Raw genomic sequence first — 25,966 nt, forward strand, 5'->3', positions numbered from 1 at the left:
TCGAGACCAGCCTGGTCAACATGGTGAAACCCTATTTCTACTAAAAATACAAAAATTAACCAGGCACAGTGGCATGCACCTGTAATCCTAGCTACTTGGGAGGCTGAGGCAGGAGAATTGCTTAAACCCAGGAGGCGGAGGTTGCAGTGAGCCAAGATTGTGCCACTGCACTCCAGCCTGGCTGACAGAGTGAGACTCTGTCTCAAAAATATATATGTTTTAGTCTTATTGTATTTGTCCTGATTATTTGCATAAAGTTCAGCAAGAATTATTGTTTACATAAGTTCTTATCAATCAACTTTGCAGGAACTTTTTCATAAGGAATCTCAGAATTGACTTTTAAAGTCTTCTTGAGCCCAGCCCAGCCAAGGATTTATCTATGCCTGAAAATACCTGTATGAATTATTTTCTTCTCTAGGTCCCAAAATAACTTGAGAATCTTGGGCCTGTCAGAATGTGACATCCTTTACATACCACAGGTCAGGAACCCTGTGAGGAACTACATAGACAAGGTACAAGGTCAGTCTTTCCAGGGGACATATATGACTTTACAAAGTCAAACTTGATTTCTCAAAGCAGTCTGCCTATATGTGAAAATATGTCATTTCAGTAAAAGCCTTGGTAAAAAATAACCAGTTCCTCCAATTTTGTTCTGTTATTAAGAAAAGATTTTCATTTAACTTATGCAAATAACTGTTGCCATAAATTAGGAATATTCATAAATAGTTTCTGAATTCTGTAGAAATCAGGTATAGAGATAAACATGCCTCAAATTTTGTTTACAAGAGTATACTCTACCCAATTGTTAAAGGCTATAAATACCTTGAAAGAAAAAAATTTTCTTGGCTCTGATAAAACAGAAATAATCAGCAAAGTTTCCTATAAAAAAGTCATAAAAATTTTGGTTCCCTATTAGTTCAGTCCATGTAATTAACTCCTATTTTACTTAATATTAGACCAGTAATTCTCCTGGATACATCACCTCTTCAATGAGAGTCCTGGACGTTATCTCTCTAGTCCAATGGCACAATCTTCAGAAGTTGTCAGAAACCTTCATTCAAGAGTCATTTTTATGAACTCCCCTAAAGAAGCAAGTTTTGGACTTCAGCTGATTATAAACTGCTTTTTAAGAGGAATCAGAGTAAAACAATAATTTTGGATGACAGAAGTCTTAGGACAGCCATGGTTAAAGATACAATTGACAAGAAAATTTGAGTATTTCTATGACATATAACAATTTAATATAACAGTCATAATTACTACTGATGACAGATACTATGACATATCAAAATTTTAGGAGTCTCATAGAATTTCAGAATACATGCTAGTAAACATATGGAAATTTATATATTTATATAAATATAACCCAAAGAAAATTAAGCAATTTTGGACCTTGAGGGACCCCAGCATCCAAAAAGTTAGTCTGAGATTTAAAAGAAGACTGAATTCAGAATTTGAAATTTTGATATTGGAAAGTTTGGCAAATGTCAAAGGTTTCAAACACTTAATATCATAAAACAGCATTACATGTCACTATGAAATAGTAATCCACTTAGCCAAAATGACAATGCAAAGATTTCAAAAAAACAAAAACCATTACTCTTTGATAGAGAGTAGACTCAGTTTCTCCACCAAAAAAAAAACCAATAAAGACAGCACAAGACCAATTAAATATGTTTCTCTCTCTGCTCTTTTATTTTTCAGCAGTTTACTCAAAAGTTAATCAAAAATATTTTATCTCTTATTAATATTACACAAAAACATTGTTCATAAGAGAAACATTTTACCTCTCTATTGTGTATTAATAATACTAAAGCTAATTTTAATGAGGACTTGTAAACAAATCTTTCTAATTTTAACCAGGTTGATCATAAGATAAGATCTCCATAAACCTCTTATAACCTTTTATAATTTTCTTTCTTTTTTTTTCGAGACTGAGTTTTGCCCTGTCACTCCGGTTGGAGTGTAGTTGTGGGATTTCAGCTCACTGCAGCCTCTGCCTCCCAGGTTCAAGCGATTTTCCTGTCTCAGCCTCCAAAGTAGCTGGGATTACAGGTGGACACCACCATTCCCAGCTAATTTTTTGTATTTTTAGTAGAGCTGGGGTTTCATTTATATATATATTAAAAAAAACTGTACTAATTTCATCCCTCAAAATTGACCCTTATAATCTCATGCACCTACTACTTCTATGATAGCCTCTGGGCCTACAGGGATTGGATTGTTTTAATTTATGACCCTGTGTCTCATGAAAGCAGTTCATTGTGATGGTCACTTTCTCCATGTTTGAAGACAAAGCTTTGACTGATGTTAATTTCAAGATTTAGCAGGTGTCAGTGCCCTTTTCAGACCCAGGAGTCAAAGCTCTGTAACATATTAATAATAGCACAAGGACTTTAAAAGCATTATAGAAAGTTACATGAACATAAAAAAACACCTTAATTCTTTTAAATCTCAGTTTTCCTAAGCATTCAAAAACCTAATAACAATGACATAGACATTCTTTCCATAAAATGTAATATCTGTTGGTTAGGCCAGCAGCCAGAAAGGAAAGAAGGACCTGCTACAGTGTGATTGCTTCTCCTCATGGGAAGTCCATTTAGATAACCTGGAAGTCAAATCTGATGAAAGGGTACTTGAATTAATGAGACACAGGAAGAATGTGTTCAGGGCAATGAGTGAAAATAATATCAATATTATAGAGGAAATAAGAAACTAGAAAAATAGTACCTTGAGCAGGGAAATCAAGTTATGCTAGAGGAAAACACTGCTTTTCTAGACTTTTCAGGTAAACATTTTAACATCAGGCCACAAGAGCAGTTAGAACTTGAGGGAAAAAATACAAGAACTGTTGAAAAAGTTGGAGGAGAGAGTTACTTCAGGCATTTTCAAGAGAAGGAAAAAAGGCTGAAAGCAGCAAGACACAATCAACTTGAACTTCTGAGATACGAATATGAGAAGTTTTCAAAAAGAAAGATTATAGAATCAAAATACAAGTCTCTTTTAATTTTATTTATATCAAACCAATATTTTAAGAAAATAATGTTTTAACATAGGGGACCAATCGTTAGAAAACTATTGTTAATAATTCCCCTTTAATTATAGCCAAGTTAATCACATGTGAAATTCCGTTCATAAATTCTCTTTTCATAAACCCTGTCATGATTTACACAGATCGTCTATGACATGCTTGGACTTTCTTATTTGACACACTTTATATGTAGAATTCTTATTTTTAGTAACCTTAAATTTTAGTATCTTAAATTTTAGTGAAACTACAGTAACCAAGAAAACCTGAACTTTCAGATTTATTAGCATTTTATAAATAAAATCACAATTTTTATAAATATGTATTCCCATATTATAACCCTTTCTTATTTAGAAATAACCCAGACATCCAACAAGCGTCTATTATTCAATCAAAATAACTTTAAGATTTTAAATTCCACAAAAGGTTTACCTATAAGCATTTATCCCATTTACATGTATTCAATTCTTAAACAGTTTACCTGAATTATTTCTGAAAATGGAGATATTAGACAAAACTTCTCATCATTTCAAGTTAACTCCTCCTTAATAATTTCTTATAGTCTGTGAATATCAGACGTTCACCTAAATAAGAATGTTAACACACAGGGGTTTTTCTGATAACTCAGAAGATTCAGCTGTTGTTTTCATTGAACCAATAATATTAAATTAGTCTTACTTGTCAAAAAAATCATACAAAGATAATTCTGTTTTTGTTTGTGTTTATAATTTTATAAAAACAGTGACATCTTAAAGTATCTAGCAGAGACAAATATAAAATCTGGACAAAAATGTATACTGACAATTCTGAAGACATTTTTATTTTTATCTTAACAATAATTTTAAAGTCAGCTTATTTAACAAAAGTGTACTTAAGGCACATGAACTGGAAAAATACTTGAACTTATTTACTTAATTTATGAGTGCTCTATTATTTATAAGCCAATTTGGTGCTCTGTAAAAACAACACATAACATCCAGACATGTATACTCACATAAAAACAAAGATCCAATAGCTTTCACCTTAGAAGTATAGCCATGAGAGAGCAATATAATCTCATAGGTTTATAAATATGTTCACACGACTGAATTTGGTTTGCCCTAATAGGTAATCCAATAGAGGCTGTGAACACAAATTTAGGGTAAATCAGTTTCCAAAGCAGTTTGATTTTTAAAGGTCAAATCTCCCTATCCTCCAAAGAACATCGAGACTAATCAGCACGATGTTAGAACAAGGTACTAATCAATTGGGCTCGATCTTGCATAGAATAGCAGCATAAAAGCCTAGATATACAGACCTCCACCCCACTTTCCCATTCAACAGCAAAATTAATCCAATTGTAAGCTCTGCAATTCAAAGACCTTGTGAGATGAGATCAGGTATGTTCAGAGTAGCATGGCTGAAGACTTTCCCTTACCCCATCAACACTCAACTACATTCTGGCCAACTCTGAAGAATGCACCCTGGGGTGCTGCTCTCTGGGATCAAACCCCAACCTCCCATGATTATGATGACACACACGCACACACAAACTGTCACAAAAAAACCACAATCCAATCTGCAGCAATGAAAAAACCACAAGAGTGTCAAAACTGAAATAGTCAGGGTGCTTCCCCTTTCCATTGGTCAGGCTTGTTCAACCTGCAAATCGTAACTCCTTTGGAATGTCGCAGACTGAGAGGAGGCAATCTCATTGTCTGGTATCCACAAAAGACACCTATCCAAATACAGATTGCAAATTTCAATGGCTGTTCTTCCTAGGCAATCAGGAGTGTGGTTGGGGCTGGCAGTGGTGGATCCAAAGAGAAATAAACCAAAATCCACTTTTGACCAAAAATGGGCAGGCAACTGCTTATGAGAACTTCTGAAACTCTCCCAGCACATGGCAGCTGAGCCATGAGCAACACATTTACAGTCAAGGAACAACAAAATTTGTTATCAAAATGCCAGGGTCTCAGTCTAGGTCCCATTGCTTGCTGTGCACAAAGCCAATGACTGAGACAATGAGTATTGTCAGCAAAGAAAAGCTGTAATTGGGTGATGTCAGCTGAGGAGATGGCATATAAGTCTCAAAGGCTCCTCAACCAACTAAATTTGGGGGTTTATATAACAGAAGGAATGTAGTTACACATGGGAAAACAGAAATTAGAGAGGGGTAAGGAAGCAATCCTGATGAATAAAGGGGTTGATGTCTCATCTGGATGTGGTGATCTGGTGAGTTTTAGTTACTTGATACAGTTTCAGAGGCCTAAGTTTCAATTTCTTGAGGAAGAAACTTGGACAATGTAAGTTTCAGGTTTTAAGACCAGGAGAATCCATTTCTATGTTTATTGAAAAAGACTGTGAAGTTCATTCTATGGGACAGTTGGGCCAATTTTCCTTTCTCACACAGGAGAATATTTAAATACAAAATGGTCTAGTTTCTGTTGGGTAGGACTATTAAGCATTGACTTTAAAATTAAGCTGAACATTATTATATTCCTAATAGAAGTTCTTTGCAAGAGTCAAAAAATTGGAGATATAGCTTGACTTCTGTCACACGCAATTTTATAAATTGGAGCATCTTGCCTAGTCTATCTGAGGCTGTTTGAACATCTGCAGAAGAAATGGGCTTAATTAGGGGTTGTGAAGTTTGCTCCAGCTTTACATTCTGTAATATATAATAAAGCTTCCTTTGTTAAAGTTACTCATAGGGGTTCTTAGCATTCTTAAACATAAGATTTGTTATATTTGAAGATAAGTTGATTTCTTAGAGTCACCAGATAGTCTTAATCCTAAACTCCATGCTCCTGAATCTGAGCATGGTAAAATATTATACATTACAATTATTGAATATAATCATGCAACTGATACTTTCTTTACCTGTAAGCCAATCATTAGCCTGTTTGCACTTAAATCTCTTCCCTTTCTCCTCCTGCTTTGCTGAGTGTTGCAGATGCTGACCATAGTGATCTGTGTTTTTTAGGTTTCCCTGCTGTGGCAGTCATGGGGCGTAAGATGCCCTAAGTGCCCATACCCACTTCAAGAGTGACTCTGCCACAGGAAGGTCAGGACACCAAGAGTACCCATCTGTGGTGCATTCAGAATCTGCCTTAGCTTTGGAGCAGAGGTTCTTTGCTACTTAGGCTGCCCCCAGCCTCAGTGACTGAGCGTGGAGGAATATAATACCCCTCAATTGTAATCTATATGCCAGAGCAAACTATTGGGCTCATCAAGTCTTTCTCAGTACTCTATCACAGCTGGGGGCTCTTACTACCCAGTCCTTTGATCTGCCCCCATTCCTTTCATAAGCCTCATTTCACTATCAGCTCTCAAGTCCTTCCCTACATACTCCTTTTCCTTCTCCACTTTATCTTTCATAGGCATTACCTCTAGTAAACCTCTTGTACATCTAAATTCATCTTGGCATCTACTTCCCAGAGGATATGAACTTATACATCTGTCAGTTGCTTCTGACTACCTTCAGCCAATCTGATATACTGTATGGGGCTTGCAAGGGGGAACCAAGAGTGACACTGGGGAACAATTTTTCTCTCTGCTACAGGAGGCATACCAGTTGTGACTGTACCTTCACCATGATACCAGCTGCTGCCCCATAGCCACTCTCTCTGTGAATCTTTGTTTCTGTCAAACTAATTAGCTTCTAGTATCCAATAATATTACCTTCTCCCAATGTATTCATGGGTATAAGTGGCTTCTTGTTATTGTTATCTTGTTTACCTCACTATTTTCACTGTCCTTTATCTGGAAGATAAACATCCAGTAAAATAGGGTTGTTAAAAAGCACTACGTTTTACAGAATACTTTGGCATCCTCCTGTTGCCAACCTTAGATCTGAGTTACTTGAAGGAGAGTCTGTTCTCTAGCTTTCTAGTAATTTTCTTTCAAATTGTCGCTTGGAATTGACTTTTCTAAGCCCAGTATTCTTGCTCTTCTGATAACAAATTCTTTCCCTCTTTTCTTTTACAAGATGTTCCTTCTCTTCCTAGTGGCGACCCACATTGAAAGTATGGCATGACACCTAACCTTGACTAACTAGAATCCTTTTCCAGGAACTGCTAGGGATGCAGAGGAGAGAGCAATCACCATTCGCCTCTGCAATCCTGTACCTACTGGGGGCTATTTTGTAAAAAGAGTCTGTGAATGGGGCCAACACCAGTGGAGGCTGACCTAAAAATGCCTGATGACATTTTTATACTAAACTCCTGGATAAATTTGGAAGAGAACACTATTAATACAAAGTATAACCCAACTCATAAAACTCTCAAGTTGTAAAAGTCTTTTCTGACTATCTGAAAGGAAGTTTTGAGTAGAGTGGGAGGAAGGGATGAGTAGGGGGTTGTTGAAGATAAAGTTAATTTGGGTAACAGATATAAAGAAGGAGAACACATCTGGGTGTCTGGATGGTTGCTGAAGGTGGAGGGAACTTGGAAAACTGAAACCCAGCATATATTGATTTATCTCTACATTTTCATTTCAGAGTTTCTGGCTCTTTCTGACACTTATGATGTCTGTGGCATCTATTCTTTTTATTACACTGTTACAAATCTTCCCTAATCCTTTGAAGTCAGAACCTTTGCTTTCGCTACCACTTCATGCTGACATCTATGACTCAGCTCCCTGGCTTCTTGGGGATTTGTTTTTAAACAGATATCATAAATTAGAGAAACAGAGGTTACCAAAGATTAAACTGTTTATCAAACAAATAATGAAATATATTCTTTGTGTTAAGATAAATTATTTGTGTTAAAATATATTTTAAATGTCTATGAAATAATTATTGAAAATGGCATCTAAATAATCATCCCTGTTTTTCTTAATTTTTGAATGAGTTGCCTTAGGAGATGTTTTCTTTAACAACAGAGTCATATGGTTTAATGTCATTGAACATTTTACTCCACACCATGAACAGATAAATTTCTGACAGAATCTCAGCATCAACTGGAAATTCAGATCAGTAATTTTTTTTCTAGGTTGCATAAACTTAGGCTAGAAACGTTTTTATTCAGGTGCTCTCAACATTCAGAACTGGGCTGACTACCTATTATGCTTTAATTTTCTGTATGAATCCCTTATAAATTGTCATCTTTGTCCTAGACATAGTCAGAAAACTAGTGTTTGTGCCACCAAGTAGAGTTCTATTTGAATCAACTAGAACTTTTAAAAGTTTCAGCCACTATTCTGCCTGGAGAATATCAGCTGTTATGTCTTCCCATCTGAGAACTCTTGCAAATATTCCCTAGAGCCCACTCTGACTGTGGCAACCACAGGAGACTGGCAAGACTGGGAAGCTGAGGTATCCCCAAAGATCTAGCCCTTAGCATGAGCTACCCATAAGGCAAGGGGCAATGTAGCCTGCTAAAGTGCCCCTTAGGACAAAGGAAACCTGATTGTGTGTTCTCCCCATCTGATAGCCCTCTCATTCTTGTGAACAGAAGGTGACTGTTCCCATCCCAGTGAAGATGAGGGCATAGTGCTTATCTCCGAAAGGGAGGAATGTTGTTCTACTTTAGTGGACAGGAAGCACCAGTGGCCAGGAACAGACACAAAGATGGGGGATCTTCTCTTGTCCCGCCATCCACTGCCGTGGATGCAGCCACAGGTTTTCCTACTGGGTACTGGAGTGGGTGTACCCGGAGATAGCTTCTCTAGGACTATCTAGGGTTACTACACCCCTACTGACAGTGTGCCCGTGATCCCAGGCTTGCACAAAGGTCAGAATTCATCATCCTTTTCCTGTGTGGAGTGATGGCATCCCTACAGCCAAATGCTGGCCAGTCACAGAGTTGTTTGGGGCTGAGGGAAGAGGTTCCACTCCAGGCCAATTCAGGGTAGCCACAGGATAGGCATTTTCTGCAGAATTCAGTTCCATTTTAGCCTGGAGATAAAGGGCAGGTCCTGTCTGAACTGAAGGCTGTAAGCTCTGGGACAGAGGTGTGATAGGGAATTGGATGGGGAACTGGTACAACTCCCTCCTTTCCACCTCTGAGGAGACCTCGGCACATTGCACCATGCACTCTCTCAACCACCCCCGTCAGGGTAGGTGTGTCCACTGATCACTGGGGTATCTGGGGATAAGCCAGCTCTTACTTGTAAGTGCCACCTACAGGACTGAAAGTTGAACTGCACAACCAAATAATAATATTAAAAACCCACTTACAGAGGGGCATAGTGCTAAGGAATGAGATAAGCTTCCTGAGATCTCAGCTCTCAGTCCCACAGAACATAGTGAGCCAGTTCATATACCCAATGCATTGTTACAACAATCAGCACTTGAGAAAGCCACCACACATAGAAAAACTATCTATAACCAAGGAATTTGTACCAGACCCTTGGCCCTCCGAAAGCATTCAGAATTGAAATCAAGTGATCATATACAACATACATTACAGTCACATCCTCAAGGAGGAAACATAAATAAAAATTCCCATCTAAACAAAAGCAAATTCAAAAATAAGAAGAGCAAGCTTCTCCATATGAGAAATAATCATCATAAGAACTCCTGCAGTACAAAAAAAAAAAAAAAAAAAAAAAAAAAGTTTCAACATCCCCAAAGGATCACATTAGATCTCTAGCAATGGATCCTAGTCAAAAGTGAATTTGGATCCTAATCAAAATAAAAACTCTGAAATAATAGAAAAAATTCAAAATATGGATTGTAAGAAAGTTCAATGAGGTCCAAGAGAAAGTTGAAAATCAACACAAAAAAATCAGGAAAACAATTCAGGATATGAATGAAAAATTTACTAAAGACATACATAGTTTAAAAATAAAACCCAGAACTTTAAGAGATAAAAAATGTATTGATGATATTACAAAAAATAGTTGGAAACTTTTATCAGTAGACTAAACTGAGCAGAAGAGTTTCAGAGCTTGAAGACTGGTCATTTAAATTAGCCCAGTCAGACAAAAATAAAGATAAAGAAATGTTTAATAATGAAAAAAGCCTTCGAGAAATATGGAATTATGTAAAACAACCAAACCTATGAGTAATAGGCATTTCTGAGGGAGAAAAAGAAAAAGTAAACATTTTGGAAAACATATTTGACAGAATAATTCAAGAAAACTTTCCTGGCCTAGCTAGAGAATTAGACATTAAGATACAAGAAGCTCAAAGAACACTTGGAAGAGTCTCTGAAAGAAGAACTTCATGAAGGCATATAGCCATCAGACTATCCAAAGTCAAGGTGAAAGAAAAAAAAATCCTAAAAGCAGCTAGTGGGGAGCCTCTAATAGTCTATAAAGGAAATTTCATTAGACTAACAGTGGACTTCTCACAGAAGCTTTATAAGGCAGAAGAGATTGAGGGCCTATTTTCAGCCTTCTCAAAGAAAAAAAAATGCCAGTCAAGAATGTATATAGTGCCAAACTTAGCTTCATAAACGAAGGAGAAATAAAGTCTTTCTCCGACAAGCAAATGTTAAGGAAATTCATCACCACTAGACCATCCCTACAAGAAATGCTCAAAAGAGCTCTAAACATGGATATGAAAGGACGTTACTTGCCATAATAAAAGCACATGTAAGTACAAAGCTCACAGATCCTATAAAGGAATTATACAATTGAGATTACAAAGACAACTAGGTAACAACACTATGACAGGAAGAAAACCTTACGTGTTAATATGAACCTTAAACATAAATGACTTAAGTTTTCCACTTAAAGATATAGATAGGTCAACCATATTTAAAAAACAAGATTCAACTGCTTGCTGTCCACAAGGAGCCTGCAAAATAAGTGAAGGACCATAAACTCAAAATGAAGGGGTGGACAAAGATATACCATGTAAACTGAACACAAACAAACAGAAAAAAGCAGGAGTAGCTATAATTATAACAGTTAAAACAGACCTTAAATAATCAATAGTGAAATAAGACAAAGTTGTTACATAATGATAAAGGGTTCAATTCAACTAGAAAATATAATTACTCTCAACATGTATGTGCCAACCACCAGAGCACTCAGATTTATGAAACAAACACTACTAGACCTGAGAAAAGAGATAGAGAGCAATAAAATAGTAGTAGGGGACTTCAATACCTCCGTGGCAGCACTAGACAGATGACTGAGGCAGAAAATCAACAAACTCTGGACTTCAACAGGACTCTAGATCAAATGGACCTAATAGACAGTTACAGAACATTGTGCCCGGCAACGACAGAATATACATTTTTCTACCACTTCTCAACCTTTTGGCTAAGATCAAGTGTAGTATCTGTTCTTATCAGAATATACATTTTTCTTATCCATGCATGAAATATTCTCCAAAATAATCTATATACTTAGTCATAATTTCTTAATACAAGCCTCAATAAATTCAAAAAATAAAAATTATGTGAAATATCTTGGATGACAGCAGAATAAAATTAAATCTACGTGTACATGTACACATAGAAATCTATGTATACATATACATGGAAATTAAGCAACTTGCTCTTGAATAAGCTTTGGGTAAATGATGAGATTAAGGTAGAAATAAAAAAAAAAATCTGACATGAGTGAAAATAGAGACACAACATACCAAAACCTATAGGATACAGAAAAAGCAGTGCTATGAGAAAAGTTTATAGTATTGAATGCCTACATCAAAAAAGATATAAAGATCTCAAATTTACAACCTAATGTCATACCTCAGGGAACTAGAGAAATAAGAGCAAACAAAACCTAAATCTAGCAGAAGGAATGAGAAAACAAGGATATAATGAATCATTAAATTAAAAAATTGGTTCTTCGAAAATTTAAACAAAATTTATAGATGCCTAGTTAGATTAAAAAGTAAAGGAGAAGATTTATATAAGCACAATCAGGAGGATAAAGGTGACATTACAACTGATACACAGAAATGCAAAAGATCATTAGAGACTCCTATGGACATCTCTACATGCACAAACTAGAAAACTGACAGGAAATGTATACTTTTCTGGAAACATAGAACCTCTCAAGATTGAACTGAAGAAATAAAAATCTAGAACAAACCAATAACATGTAAAGAAAAACAATCAGTAATCTTAAAATATCTTCCAACAACAAAAAGTCCAGAAGCAGAGAGATTCACAAACTTTACCAGACAGGCAAAGATGAGCTGATAATAATCTTACTAAAACTATTCTAAAAACAAAACAAAAAAATTGAGGAGAAAGAATTGCTCTCTAACTCATCTACAAAACTACTATCACCCTGGTACCAAAATCAGGAAAGAACATAACAAAAAAGAAAAAGTACAGACCAATATCCCTGATGAGCATAGGTGCAAAAATCCTTAACAAAATACTAGCAAACTGAATCCAACAGCATATAAAATAACATATCATGATCAAGTGAGTATTATTATAGGGATGTAAAGGTGGCTCAATATACAAAAATCAATAAATGTGAGTCACCACGTAAACAGAATTAAAAACAGAAAACATGATCATCTTAGTAGAGGCAGAGAAATCATTCAATAAAATACTTCCTTTATGATAAAAACCTGCAACCAACTAGGCATCAACAGAACATACCTCAAAGTAATCAGAGCCATCTATGGCAAACCTATAGCCAACATCTTACTGAAAGTGGAAAAGTTGCATGCATTCTCCCTAAGAACTGGAACAAGACAAGGACGTCCACTCTCACCACTCTTATTCAGCATGGTACCAGAAGTTCTTGCCAGAGCAATCAGACAAGAGAAAGAAATAAAAAGCACCCAAATAGGAAAAGGGGAAATCAAAGTATCTCTGTTTGCTGATGGCATGATCCTATACTTAAAAACTCAAAAGACTCTTGTATCTGTTAACTGACTCCAGTAAAGTTTCAGGATACAAAATTAACACACAAAAATCAGGACATTTTTATACCCCAATAATGTTCAAGCTGAGAAACAAATCCAGACTCAATCCCATTTATATTACATTATCTGTGTTTGTAACAGCACACACACAAAATACCTAGGAATACATTTAGCCAAGGAGATGAAAGGTCTTTTCAAGAAATACGGAACACTACAGAACACTGATGAAGTAAGTCATAGATGACACAAACAGAAAAATATCCCATACTCGTGGTTTAGAAAAATTAGTATCCTTAAAATGACTATATGGCTCAAAGCAATCTACAAACTCAACACAATTCCTACTAAATCATGAATGTTACTTTTAACAAAATTAGAAAAATATTTCCTAAAATTCATGTGGAACTGAAGTAGAGCCTGAATAGCCAAAGCAATACTAAACAAAAAGAACAAAGCTGCAGGCCTCCCATTACCTGATTTAAATTATACTGTTAGACTATAGTAACCAAGGTAGTGGTTTAAAATGGTACTGATTCAAACATAGACACATAGATCAATGGAAGAGAATAGAGAACCCAGAAATAAAGCCACAAACAGCTAATTGATCTGCAACAAAATTGACACAAATATACCATGGTTAAAGGACACCCAATTCAATAAATGGTGCTAGAAAAATTGGATAGCCATATGCAGAAAAATGAAGCTGAACCCATATCTCTCACCATATACAAAAATTATCTCCAGATGGATTGAGACTTAAACATAAGGTCTAAAACTACAAAATCCCCAATAAAAACCTAGTAAAAAGAAGAAAGAGGGAAACCTAGTGACAACTCTTCTGGACATTGGCTTAGGAAAAGCATTTATGACTAAGATCTCAAAAGCAAACGCAACCAAACAAAAATAGACAAATGGAACTTAATTAAACTAAAATGCTTCTGCACAGTAAAAGAAATAATCAACAGTGAAACAAGCAGTCTACCGAATGGGAGAAAATATTTGCAAACTACTCATCCAGCGAACGTCTAATATACAGAATCTACAAGGAACTCAAACAACTCAACATGAAAAAAATAATAATAATTAAAAATTAAGCAAAGAACACATACAGACATTTCTCAAAAGAGTATATTCAAGTAGCCAATGAACATATGAAAAAATGCTCAACATTACTAATCATCAGAGAAATGCAAATTAAAATCACGTTGAAATATCATCTCACACCAGTCAGATGGGATATTATTAAGAAGTTAACAAATAACAGATGTTGGCAAAGATGTAAAGGGAATGCTTCTACACTGCTGGTGGGAATATAAATTAGTACAACCTATATGGAAAACAGTATGGAGATTTCTTAAAGAACTAAAATTAGAACTACCATTAGACCCAGTAATTCTACTACTGAGTATCTACCTAAAGGAAAACAAATAATTATATCAAAAAGACACCTGCACTCTTAATGTTTATGACAGCACTATTCACAATAGCAAAGTCATGATATAAACCTAAGTGTCCATCAATGGATAATTGGATAAAGAAAATGTTATATAGATACACAATGGAATACTACTCAACCACAAAAAAGGATGAAATCCTCTCTTATGCAGCAACACGGATGGAGTTGGAAACCATATCCAAGTAACATAACTCAGAAACAGAAAATCAAACACTGCATGTGCTCACTTATTAGTGAGAGCTGAACAATGAGTACACACTAATATACAGAAGCAAATCATGGGGACTTCAAAAGCAAGAAGGGAAGAAGGCGAGTTGGAGTTGAAAAATTACCTATTGGGTACAACACTATTATGGTTTTTTTTTTTTTTGATCGTTCTTGTTTGTTTGTTTTGAGACAGAGTCTCACTCTGTTGCCCAGGCTGGAGTGCAGTGGCACAATTTCAGCTCACCACAACCTCCACCTCTCCTGCCTCAGCCTCTTGAGTAACTGGGACTACAGGTGTGTGCCACCACCCCCACCTAATTTTTATGTTTTTAGTAGAGATGGGGTTTTGCCATGTTTGCCAGGAGAGTCTCGAGCTCTTGACATCAGGTGATCTGCCCACCTCAATCTCCCAAAGTGCTGGGATTACAGGCATGAGCCACCATGCCCGGCCTCTATTATGTATTATATCTATGCAACTAACCTGAACATGTATTCCCTGAATCTACAAAAATTAAAAATATATATATTTGAAGAAATATTTGAAAAATAATTTAAGATAATAGAAACAAGAAACAGTAACTTTAGTATGTGCCACATGACAATGTAAAGACATTTAACATCTAGTTCACATGGGATAACCAATAGAGAAAATTCTTTTTTTCTAGTAAAATACATACACATATACATACACATACATACACATACACACACACACACACACATACATACACATACACATACACAGAAAGAGTCTACTTTTGCTGAGTATATATTCTATCCCAGCTACTACACCTAAGGTTTTATTTAAGTATGGTAATAAGAAGTTCAAGTTTTGGTATCACAAAGGCATGGGCTCAGTAATCCCATACGGTTAACTAATAATGGTGATATCTTGGCCAGTTTTTAAAAATGTCCTTGAATATTATTTACCTTGTGTAAATTTGGGATAGTAAAAGCCACTTAATGGGGTTGTTGAGAGATTTAAATGTGTATGTGTAGCCCTTGATGCAGTACCTGTCCCATAGTTCATAATAATAGCCTTTATCATCATCATCATGTTTGGCTGTTACTATCTCTGGACCTGCTTTAATTTTCATTTCATCTCACATGCATCTTCATATCACTTCTATATGATAGAAATTATTATCCCAATTCAGATGAGGGAATTGAAGTTCAAGGTAATTCAACTAAAAATTGGCCAAGGAGCAAGTTGAACCCATGTATGTCTAGCTGTGGTGCTTGCTCCTGCCCATTTTACAATACTGTACGTATGTCGGATAATGTTTCCTACTATAGAGAATTGACTTACTTTTTTTCCACAGCAAGTTTAACACACCTTTGATGACACAAATTCCTGATTTACTGAGTCATTTGAACCAAACAATAATTTTATGTGCCAATGGACTAGAGATATATGTGTCAAGGTTTACAATTGAATGACGACTAATCAGAAAATGAAATTCAAAAAATATCTACTAGTACTTCATTAAGAAACAAGCTACCGGGGCTGGGCGCGGTGGCTCAGGCCTGTAATCCCAGCACTTTGGGAAGCTGAGACGGGCGGATCACGAGGTCAGAAGATCAAGACCATCCTGGCTAACATGGTGAAACCCGGTCTCTACTAAAAAAAAAAAATACAAAAATTGGCCGGGCGCGGTGGCGGGCGCCTGTAGTCCCAGCTACACGGGAGGCTGAGGCAGGAGAATGGCTTGAACCTGGGAGGCGGAGCTTGCAGTGAGTGGAGATCGCACCACTGCACTCCAGCCTGGGCCACAGAGCGAGACTCCGTCTCAAAAAAAAAAAAGAAACAAGCTACCAACATGCATATATATATACATAAATGAATATGTTCCCATATCTGTGGCATTAATTCCATATTAAAGTATATACATTTTAGTGTTAATAATACACAGTATAAACTCAAGCAACAACCACTATGTAAAGTTACAAAAGTAAGAAGAAAGAGGTATTACTCTAAATTATTTACTTTCTTGTAATCCCTCTTGAAGTTCTAGTTTTTAATCTTCTATGCAATCTTATATTTCCACGATAATTCATCTGTAGTATAAGGATGTTCCGCTTCGTTGAAAAATAAAGAACCTTATATAACTGTGGCATCGTTTATGTAACTGGAGTTGCTGGAGCTTGCTTCTAATATAGGACAAAGCCTAAAGAAAGTCTTATGAAATGTGCAACAGATGGTATTAGGTTGGTGCAGCTTTTGAGGTTAAAGTAATGGCAAAACCCCAATGCCTTTTGCACCAACCTCATATTCTTAATAAAGAAATATTCTTAATAAAGAAATATGCCTTTAACACCTTCTTGCCAGGGATGAGTTAGAATGATTACACTTCTGAGCAATGTAGGTTAAGTTCTACAAGATAGTATTTAATACCACTTAAAATTGTAACCGCAAGTTACTACATGCATAATCTTGTCAACAGCCCCAAAATTACTAACCTTTTCTAAGGTGATATATACATTTTCTTTTATATGTTCATCCTGTATAATCTGTGATATTAGTGGATGGATAAGAAATTTAAAAATGCTTATGTTTATTTCATGTCTGGAGAGTCTGTGTTAACATCTGAATTTTACAGGTATACTGGTTTAATAAAAATTTCAAGGTATGACCTTTTTTCTGTGCTAAGGCAAATGTTTTCAAACAATATTGACAACATAGGCATAAGTAGACAAAACAAAAAGAGTCTTCTGCTAAGCAATACCAAAATCTACCCTTGCAATACAACTGGTAAACATACAGCAAAAACGACTTCTTTTCAGCCTCTTGAAGATATTCTTAATTACATGTTTAAGCTCTCTGCATACGTTTCATTTCTTGCCTAGACCTCGAAAAATCATCAGAGAGTAAGTGACGTTTTGCAAATCGAACATAGAAAATGAAGGTATGTTACATAAAATCAAACTTCCTTGCAGCGAACCGTTTTGGAAAGGTAATGTTCCTATCTTTCATATTAAAATACTTAACCAGTCTCTGACTTGCTGTGAAAATGCATGCTTGGCAAAAATGTCTGAGGCAGGCTTCTGAGATTTATGAAATGACTCATACCTTCTACATATATATATATATATATAAACATTTATCTTGTTATTATGCTTTGATGCACTTTGCATACAACTAAGAGACAGTGCTGTTTAATTTGTTAGAATAGAGAATCTGTAGCTAACTTGATGAAGCTCAACTTCCCCACTACCTACTTGTGTGACCTTGAACAAAATTCTTGCCATCTCTAAATCTTAATTTCTCTTAGCATTTTTTTGTTTAATGGAGAAAAATTATAATATGATTTGTCTCCTAAGGCTATTATAAAGAATACAAGATAATATATTGAATCTTAACAAAGTGTCCAATTGTAAGTGCTCAGTAAATGTTTGTTGAAAGGAAAAAAAGGAGAGAAGTGGAGAGAAGGAAGGGAGAAAAAAAGGAAACTGGGGCTTCAGCTTTCTAAGTTGAAGCATAACCAGAATTTGTAGAGGTTGGAGAAAGGACTGTTTGTAAGGGGTGGAATCCTAAGAAACAGTAGGCAAACACAAAATGACTATCTAAATATTTCACACTCTCATAAAAATTGCACAGTTCCACCATGAAGTTTTAGTTGCTGGACAATTAAAGGTTTTAAAACTTTGTTTTGTTAATAGAGTTTTTTTTTTTTTTTCCATTTAATAAGCAGGTCTAGGAGATCCTAATTAATCTTGAAGTTGTAGAAAGTAAGCAGGAGAAGGTGGGGCTACTTTTAAAAAGAACACACCTAACACCATGCTAAATTTTTCCTTTGGCAGACAAAATTATAACAATATGTTTGGCATTAGTCTCCTACACCTCCTCATTACAGAGCAGTGCCAAAGGATCCCCCAAACATGCAGGTACTGTTTTACTTTGCTCTGATGACAGTTGAAGTTTTGGTGCCTCCTGTTTCTTTTCAACTAGAAAGGACATTCATTCTGCCCAGCTTAAAGTTTATCTCCCTTGTACTAGAATGTGCATTCTACCATTAAATCTGAAACTGCCTTGACATGTTGTTATAATACCTCATGGATGTGGAAAGTTTATTGCAACCCAGTGTGAAACATAGAAAAAGGTGCAATCTGGCCGTTCCTTGATGTGTTTCTCTACTGCTACAACAAATCCAACTTCTGTGTGGGGAATGCGATAGCCAGTGCATTTATTGATGCCTTTCCTCTTACTATCCTTAAATTGTATTGCCACTTTTGTTTAGAAGTAATTGGGATTAGGTGCTAGTTTGTCTTCCCATATAGCTAAATTCTATAGTGAAATTACAACTATGAGAGAATGTCTAAAGATCTCATTTAATAGGAAAAAGCCAACATTTTTAAAGACAAGTTTTATGATATTTCTATATGATTGCAAGAGAACGCTGATATGGAACTATTGGGGCTTACTAGATGGCAAGTTCCATGCCTGGTATTTTACTTAATATATTTGATCCTCATGACAACCTTATTATTATAAGATATTATAAGAGGAAAAATTAGTCTCAGAGAATAACTTACTCAAAGTCATAGAGAAAGCAGGAAGTAATTCCAGGTTTTGAATCTGGTCGGAATAAAAGTTTGAGGAATGCATTTATTCAATACTATTTTCATGGCTAAATTCCATATATCGCCAGACAAGTTTACGGCAACTGTGCTGAGCACAGCATGGTCCTAGCACTGGGAATACACCAAAAAAAAAACCAAAAAAAAAAAAAACAAACAAAAAAAACACCAGACACAATCCCTGAATTCATAGAGCTCCCAATCAACTAGGAAGAAAGACATTTAAAAATTGCATTTATCAGAACAAAGATATTCCATGCATAAGTGTTCATTGATAGCCAAATGGGGAAATAAGATCTTAATCTCCAATTCTATCCTCCCTCCAAATAAGAGAAAGAGAATCATGCTGGAGGAGTGGAGGAGAAGGAAAGTCAGTCTACATAAAAATATATACTTTAAATTTTTATTATCAAATGTAGTACTGTTATAAAATATAATGTATAAAAATATAAGTGTACAGGTTAACAAACAATACTAAACCAAGCACCCATGCACCCACCCTTCTGGTTAAGAAATGCCCTTTAAAGTTCAATCTCCTCCTTGTTGATGTGTTACAAAAGTCGGCTGGTTGAAATTCTGAGATAAAAATTTGCAGAATCATGCTATCTACTAGTAAGAATTAATAATTACTTACACTTGGCTATAATTAATAACATTTATATTTAACTTATATTTAAGTAATAACATATTTTGCTTACTCTATTAATTATTCTTATAGTTTTATTTAAATTTCTTTATATTTTTATTGTTTCTAACAAAGATGTTTGAAAAGCTACAGGTAGAAAAAATGTGGAAGAGTTTGTGTCAATTTTTAAAAAATATATAGATATAATAATTTAGTAAATACCTTTCTGTATCATAATACAATAAATAATTTCTTCATCTTATGAAAAATATGATTAAAAGTATTATAAAAGCATGAATTAGAAGTGGTGCCAGATTGTTTGTCTGGCTGTCACACCCTCACGTCTCAGTACATGTGTAAACTTCCAATTAGAATTTTCGTCTAGAGAATTCGCTGTGTCTGTGAAGCTCAGAGAAGTCTGTCTAGGCTGAATATTTAACTCTGAAAGTCATTGATACAGAGATGAAAATCCAAGTCATGGAAAGTGTTGAAGTTACTTAAGCAGAGAGTATAGATTAGAACATGAATTGTATCTAAAACTAAGCTTTGTGGAACTTGCCTATCTGTCAAGTAAATGAGACTGAAATGAACTAGGAGACAAAGAAAGAGTGGACAAAGAAGTGGAAGGGGTTTCTCAGAAGATTAAGGACATAGGTATGTATTTTAGAAACAAGGGAGTGGCAAGTGAGATGCTAAGTAGGATGAAGACAAAATATTATTAGACTTAGCAACAGGTAAATCATTAAGATACGAGAGCTTGTGTCCCAGTTTGCCCAAAACTGTCCTAATTGAAGCCTGCTGCCCTACTGAAAGTGTTTCAATGATGTGGCTGTTCTAGTTATCAGTAAGTTTAGCAAAGATCATTTCAGTAAAGTGATACAGACAAAAGTAGAATGGATTTAAAAATGCATAAGAAATGAGAACATGGAGGCATTAAAGTGGATAATTGTTTAAAAGAATTATGAGTATAGAAGGAAGGAGGATGGATCATGAATGGAATGAAATGTGAGGTCAAGGGACTTTTGTCTCTTAAGGAAAAGGAAATATCCAGCCTAGCAGGAGAGGTTGAAGAGATTCAAGTGAGGAGTAGTATGCAAAGGTTAAGACTTCTGAAAGGTGGCAGAGAGCAGGATCCTGAGTAGGAGAGCAAGGTAGGGACTTAAAGGGCAGGAAGGACACATGAACAGCTGCAATGGGAGAGGAAGCGCGAATGGAGAGCAATTATTATACTAGTAGTTGTGGATGTTTGCCAATGGAAAGTTAAGTTAAGGTAATTCCAATCTTTTGACATATTTTCTTTGAAGGAAGAGGTTAGAATATTTACTGAGAATGAGAAGGTGTGGGTGCTGCATTATGTAGGAGAGCAAGGTAGGGACGTAAAGGGCAGGAAGGACACATGAACAGCTGCAATGGGAGAGGAAGCGCGAATGGAGAGCAATTATTATACTAGTAGTTGTGGATGTTTGCCAATGGAAAGTTAAGTTAAGGTAATTCCAATCTTTTGACATATTTTCTTTGAAGGAAGAGGTTAGAATATTTACTGAGAATGAGAAGGTGTGGGGGCTGCATTATGTGTTGAAGAGAGTAAAGAAGGTGTGAAAAACTAATGTGGGAGTATGAACAGAATAAAATCCTGTGATAGAATTGCTTGACAGCATTCAGAGCATAGTTGAGAGAGATGACCATTACTTTATAAGGATACCAATTTGTACATTGTATGATTTACTCCAGTCAACTATCTTATAATTCCTTTTTTGAAAGTGCTTTTATAGTCTGCTTTTCCACGTGGGAAAAAATCAGTTCCATACTTTAGTCACATTTCATGTTTAACCTGATGCCATATTTTTCAGCTTGATTACAAACCTTATTTACCAGCCTTAGCTTCACATGACCTTTGGCTATTTCTATAAAATGTTATTTTTTAGTATATGATGATTTGCTTTCATTTGGAACATTTGTAAGGATGTGTTCAGATTCTTAAGGTGACACCACTCACAAATCTCAGAGACCCTTTGAGCCACAATAAAATCATTGGAATTATTGGAATGAGAGTTTCAATTTCTAAAATGAGTATGTGTCCCATACCCATATATATTGTCATTTTTAGTGCAACCTCCTTTTGGAGAGTCTTTGGCACATAAAGATGCATAATAAAGTAATAGGAATAGTGGTAGGGGGAAAATAGCTATGGGAATGGAGAGACAGTCAAAATTTTAATTGCAGTAACAAAGGAACAAAGTATAAAAGTCCTATTTAAAAGTATTCCTAATAATCAATAAGTCACAGTAAACAAAGTGCTTTTCATAGGTTATAATTGATCAAATTCTCAAAAATAACTCTGTGAAACAGGTATTATGATTCCCCTGTCACCACAGTGTTTAACTAAAGTTAGATAATTGAAATTAAGACTAATGACTCAGATAGCCAAGTGAATGCAAAACCCAAAATCCAAACCTCAGCCCTTTATTATTTAAAACAATATCCTTTAATTTTTACCATGCTTTTTTCGTGGATAGCGTACATTTTGATGATAATTTAAAATTAGTGATTAGGAAAATATTTTGTGTGGTTGTTTTGTTATGAAATTTAAAGTCTGTTTAAAACTTTTCTTTAATATTTACTTGGTTGACCATCCATGGAAGCCATGAAATGCCTACAAACACTTTAATACTAATTAATACAGACTGGTGTTTGTGTCATAAAGCTTTTTTATTCTTATAGTATTTTGAAACTTGTTTCCATGATTACAGCTTTCTTGTTAGATTACTTTTTGTCCCAATTATGCAAAATCGCTTAGATTTAAGCAAAAATAAAAATACTATCTCATTGTCTTTGTCTCTGACACTATATGTTTTAAAACTTAGTGCATAAAATAATATAAATAAGTTGTTAAAATTCAGATCCCAGGCATAAAATAACAGAAAGAAATTGTTAAAATTCAGATTCCAGGGTACCAGGTAAGAAATGATTCTTTAACGAGCCTCGAATGGGTACCAGGAAGTCAGCTTCTAAGCATCCTGATTGATTTGATGCAGGTGATCCTCAGACCACACGTTGAGAAATACTGCTCTTGAATTTTTATTTTTATTTTTAATACGTATTCTTTACTTTTGGATGCAACTTAGTTCTATAGCAAACCATATTATTCAGTAATAGTAATTATAGAACTGAAATTTAGATTTCTTAACTATTTTCAGGTGATTCTTGTCTTTAAAAACTATTTATGATACAATTACTTTAGGATCTCTGGCTTCTACTTTTAAGAGAGAATCAGAAGAGAATTATTTTGAATTGAGAAATAGTCAACATATTTTAAGTAACAAATAAACATTAAAACATATTTATTCTTATTAGTGGTTAGTGAAATGCAAATTAAAACTTAATTGAGATACATTTTTTGACTTCGGATTGGCAAAAAATAAATAGCCTAATATTATCTAGCTCTGGCAAGAGTGTGAGGAAATCACAAACTGCAAATTCATTACTCATGGGAATGTGCATTATTGTAATATGTTTAGAAAGATTTTGTTAGAAATGTAGTGATAGCTATTGGAATTAAAACTGCACTTTCCTTTGACAAGATATGTTTGTGTAATCATACGCACAAAAATAAGATTTTCTACCATTATAGGTACAATACTGGTTTCTTAAAACATTTTGAATGGGCAAAACAACAGCAATAATCAAAGAAAACATTTTAATCAAAAGAATTGTTGAATAAATTGTGGATTTAAAAGTTATACATCTATTTAAAAAGAATAAGTTAGATATAGTGAATTTTTGGTTGAATGTTTATGACATATTTTAAGTAAAACAAAATTAGGTTACAGAGCAATTTGTGTAATGAGCTTCATTTTTCATAAAATGACAAGAAACCTTTAAATATTTTTACAAACTCTAGCTCCTGTGTTGTCCAACATGGTAGCTACAAGACACACGTGGATAATTAAATTTACATTAACTAAAATTGAATAAATATTTATAAATTATAACATCACTTTTTACCCTATAAATATATACAACTATAATTTGTCAATTTACAGTTTAAAAATAAAAAATAAATTAATTTGTAAAGCTAAATACAATAGAAAATATAACTCCCCAGTCTCATTTAGCTACGTTTTCAGTGCTTGATAATCACATATGATTAATGATACCTTACTGAGTGGCAGGAACAGAACGTTTCCACTGCCATAGAAATTTCTCAGACAGAGCTGCCCTAGAAGATTCTAGAAGGTTACACACTGAATTCATGGAGATGAGGAGGGGGAGAACATTATTAGCATTATATTTTACATTGCATATCATTGACTTGTTAAAAATATGAGTTCTTACTGATAGAATTTTTAAATCCAATTAAGTAAAAACTAAATAAGATATTTTGTTTACTTTATTCATTTGGGGTGTTTTTTTAAAAGCCTCCACAGTGCTCATTAAAACAATGTATACAACTCTTTGTAATTAAATTTTTAGCAATTCACTCAAGGTCTACTCTAAAGTTGAATTTGCAGTCTTTTTAATGTGACAGGACATGCATATGACAGAGTATTGACATTAGAAACACTTGGAGGACAAGAAAATATATAATCAAATTCTAACCTTTTCTTCTAGACTTGACTTTCTTCTTTCTCTGTGTCTCATGTAGCCAAGGACAGAGTTTTGCAAACTATAAGCACTCAATATTTTTTTCTGAGTTTTCATATTGTCATTTAGTTGACAAAAGATAATTGGGCTCCTATGTCTTATTTTTTCTTTCAAAAATGCTGATGGAAAGCATAACTTGAGGGCATTTATTTTTGCTATTCTGTTCTTCACTTTCATTGTCTTCCTAGCTAATCGTTTAACAGATATTTATGAACAAGTGCTCCCTACAAATGTAGATTAATGAGTACGAAAGATAAAATGATGCATTCAGAAAAGGGCCCTGCCCCTACTAATTTGCTGTTGCCTCCTGACCAAAGGATTCCCAACAATGAATCTCCATCCACTGACATTGCTTCTACATGACATGGATCAGTGCATTCTGTCTGTAAAACTTTTTCCATTTTGAAGCACAACGCAGTATATGTAGGAATGGAAAGTTAGCTGTGATGCTGGAGTTTAACCACTTCTTTATTACATTCATTCATGGAAAACAGAAAATGTGTATTGCCACAAAGGAAAGGACAGGTATGTTGAGATTTGAGTATATCTAATACTAGTGCACAATTCCTGTGCAGAATCAGGCTTTTTTTTTTTTTTTTTTTTTTTTTTGGAGCAGATGAAAACTAAAGGACAATTGTTCTATTGGATTTGTGTGAGAAACAGCCAACAAACCCTCAGCTGGTATCCATGCTAGACAGAAGAGGAAAACAAACAAATTTCATTTCATTTTGCAATCATCGTATGTGGTTTTTTAATAGAAAACAAACTCATGAAACTCACAGAGTCCAATTTTATGCACATTGCTGTTTTAGTTACTATAACCACTGGTGAACTTAGAGTAGTCTTCTGGAGTTTGCTTGTCTAAATATTGATCTAGTACAATTTGTTGATTGCTTGTCCATTTAAAGTAGATTGTACAAAGTGTAAGGTGTGAAGGTTGATGTGGACGAGGATCTGTGAATTAGTTGCAGTGTATGCCAGTAGGGGCTGTTAGTGGTTTTGTTTCTTTTGAATTCCTGCATGCTGATTTAGAGCAAGTTAAAATGATAATATTTTCCAAATACAAGACTATTAATAATAATAATAAAAACCCTGCCCATACAGTTTCTATACTGGAATGAGAATTCCAGAAAAGGACCTATTGAAATCATCTCCTAAACTCTATGATTAATACCCAAATCTTCTCCAAATCCTGTATCAAGGGCTATTTATTCCAAATCTGGAGGCTCTCTTCCATCTTAAAATCTAAATCCAATCCTACTCTTAGTAGGAGAAACTTTGTATCTTTATTTCTCAGTAACAAAACAGTCTCCTTGTTTTTTGTGATCTTAGCTCTTTCCTTTAACGAAGACACTATTTTGTACCTCAATCTAATAATGAAGTATCTGTCCAATGCTGATTCTTCTATCTTTTGCTCAAATTCTTATCATGATACTCTGTTCCTGATACTCTCCTATAATAGTTTTTCCATCCATTAGAAAGAACTATCAAGATTTTCTAAAGGAGGGACTCCTAAGCTATACCTTCTAAATACAAAGCACGGCCGGGCGCGGTGGGTCATGCCTGTAATCCCAGCACTTTGGGAGGCGGGGGGATCATGAGGTCAGGAGATCGAGACCATCCTGGCTAACACCGTGAAACCCCTTCTCTACTTAAAAA

General features: G+C 35.0%; 1 pseudogene; it reads left to right on the forward strand.

Annotated features, from left to right (window-relative positions):
- Window positions 1-11,204: 11,204 nt before the first annotated feature.
- LOC119624114 (U2 spliceosomal RNA) lies at window positions 11,205-11,306 on the forward strand (annotated as a pseudogene).
- Window positions 11,307-25,966: the final 14,660 nt, after the last annotated feature.

This window comes from Chlorocebus sabaeus, chromosome 11, assembly GCF_047675955.1.
Source record: "Chlorocebus sabaeus isolate Y175 chromosome 11, mChlSab1.0.hap1, whole genome shotgun sequence".
NCBI lineage: Eukaryota > Metazoa > Chordata > Mammalia > Primates > Cercopithecidae > Chlorocebus > Chlorocebus sabaeus.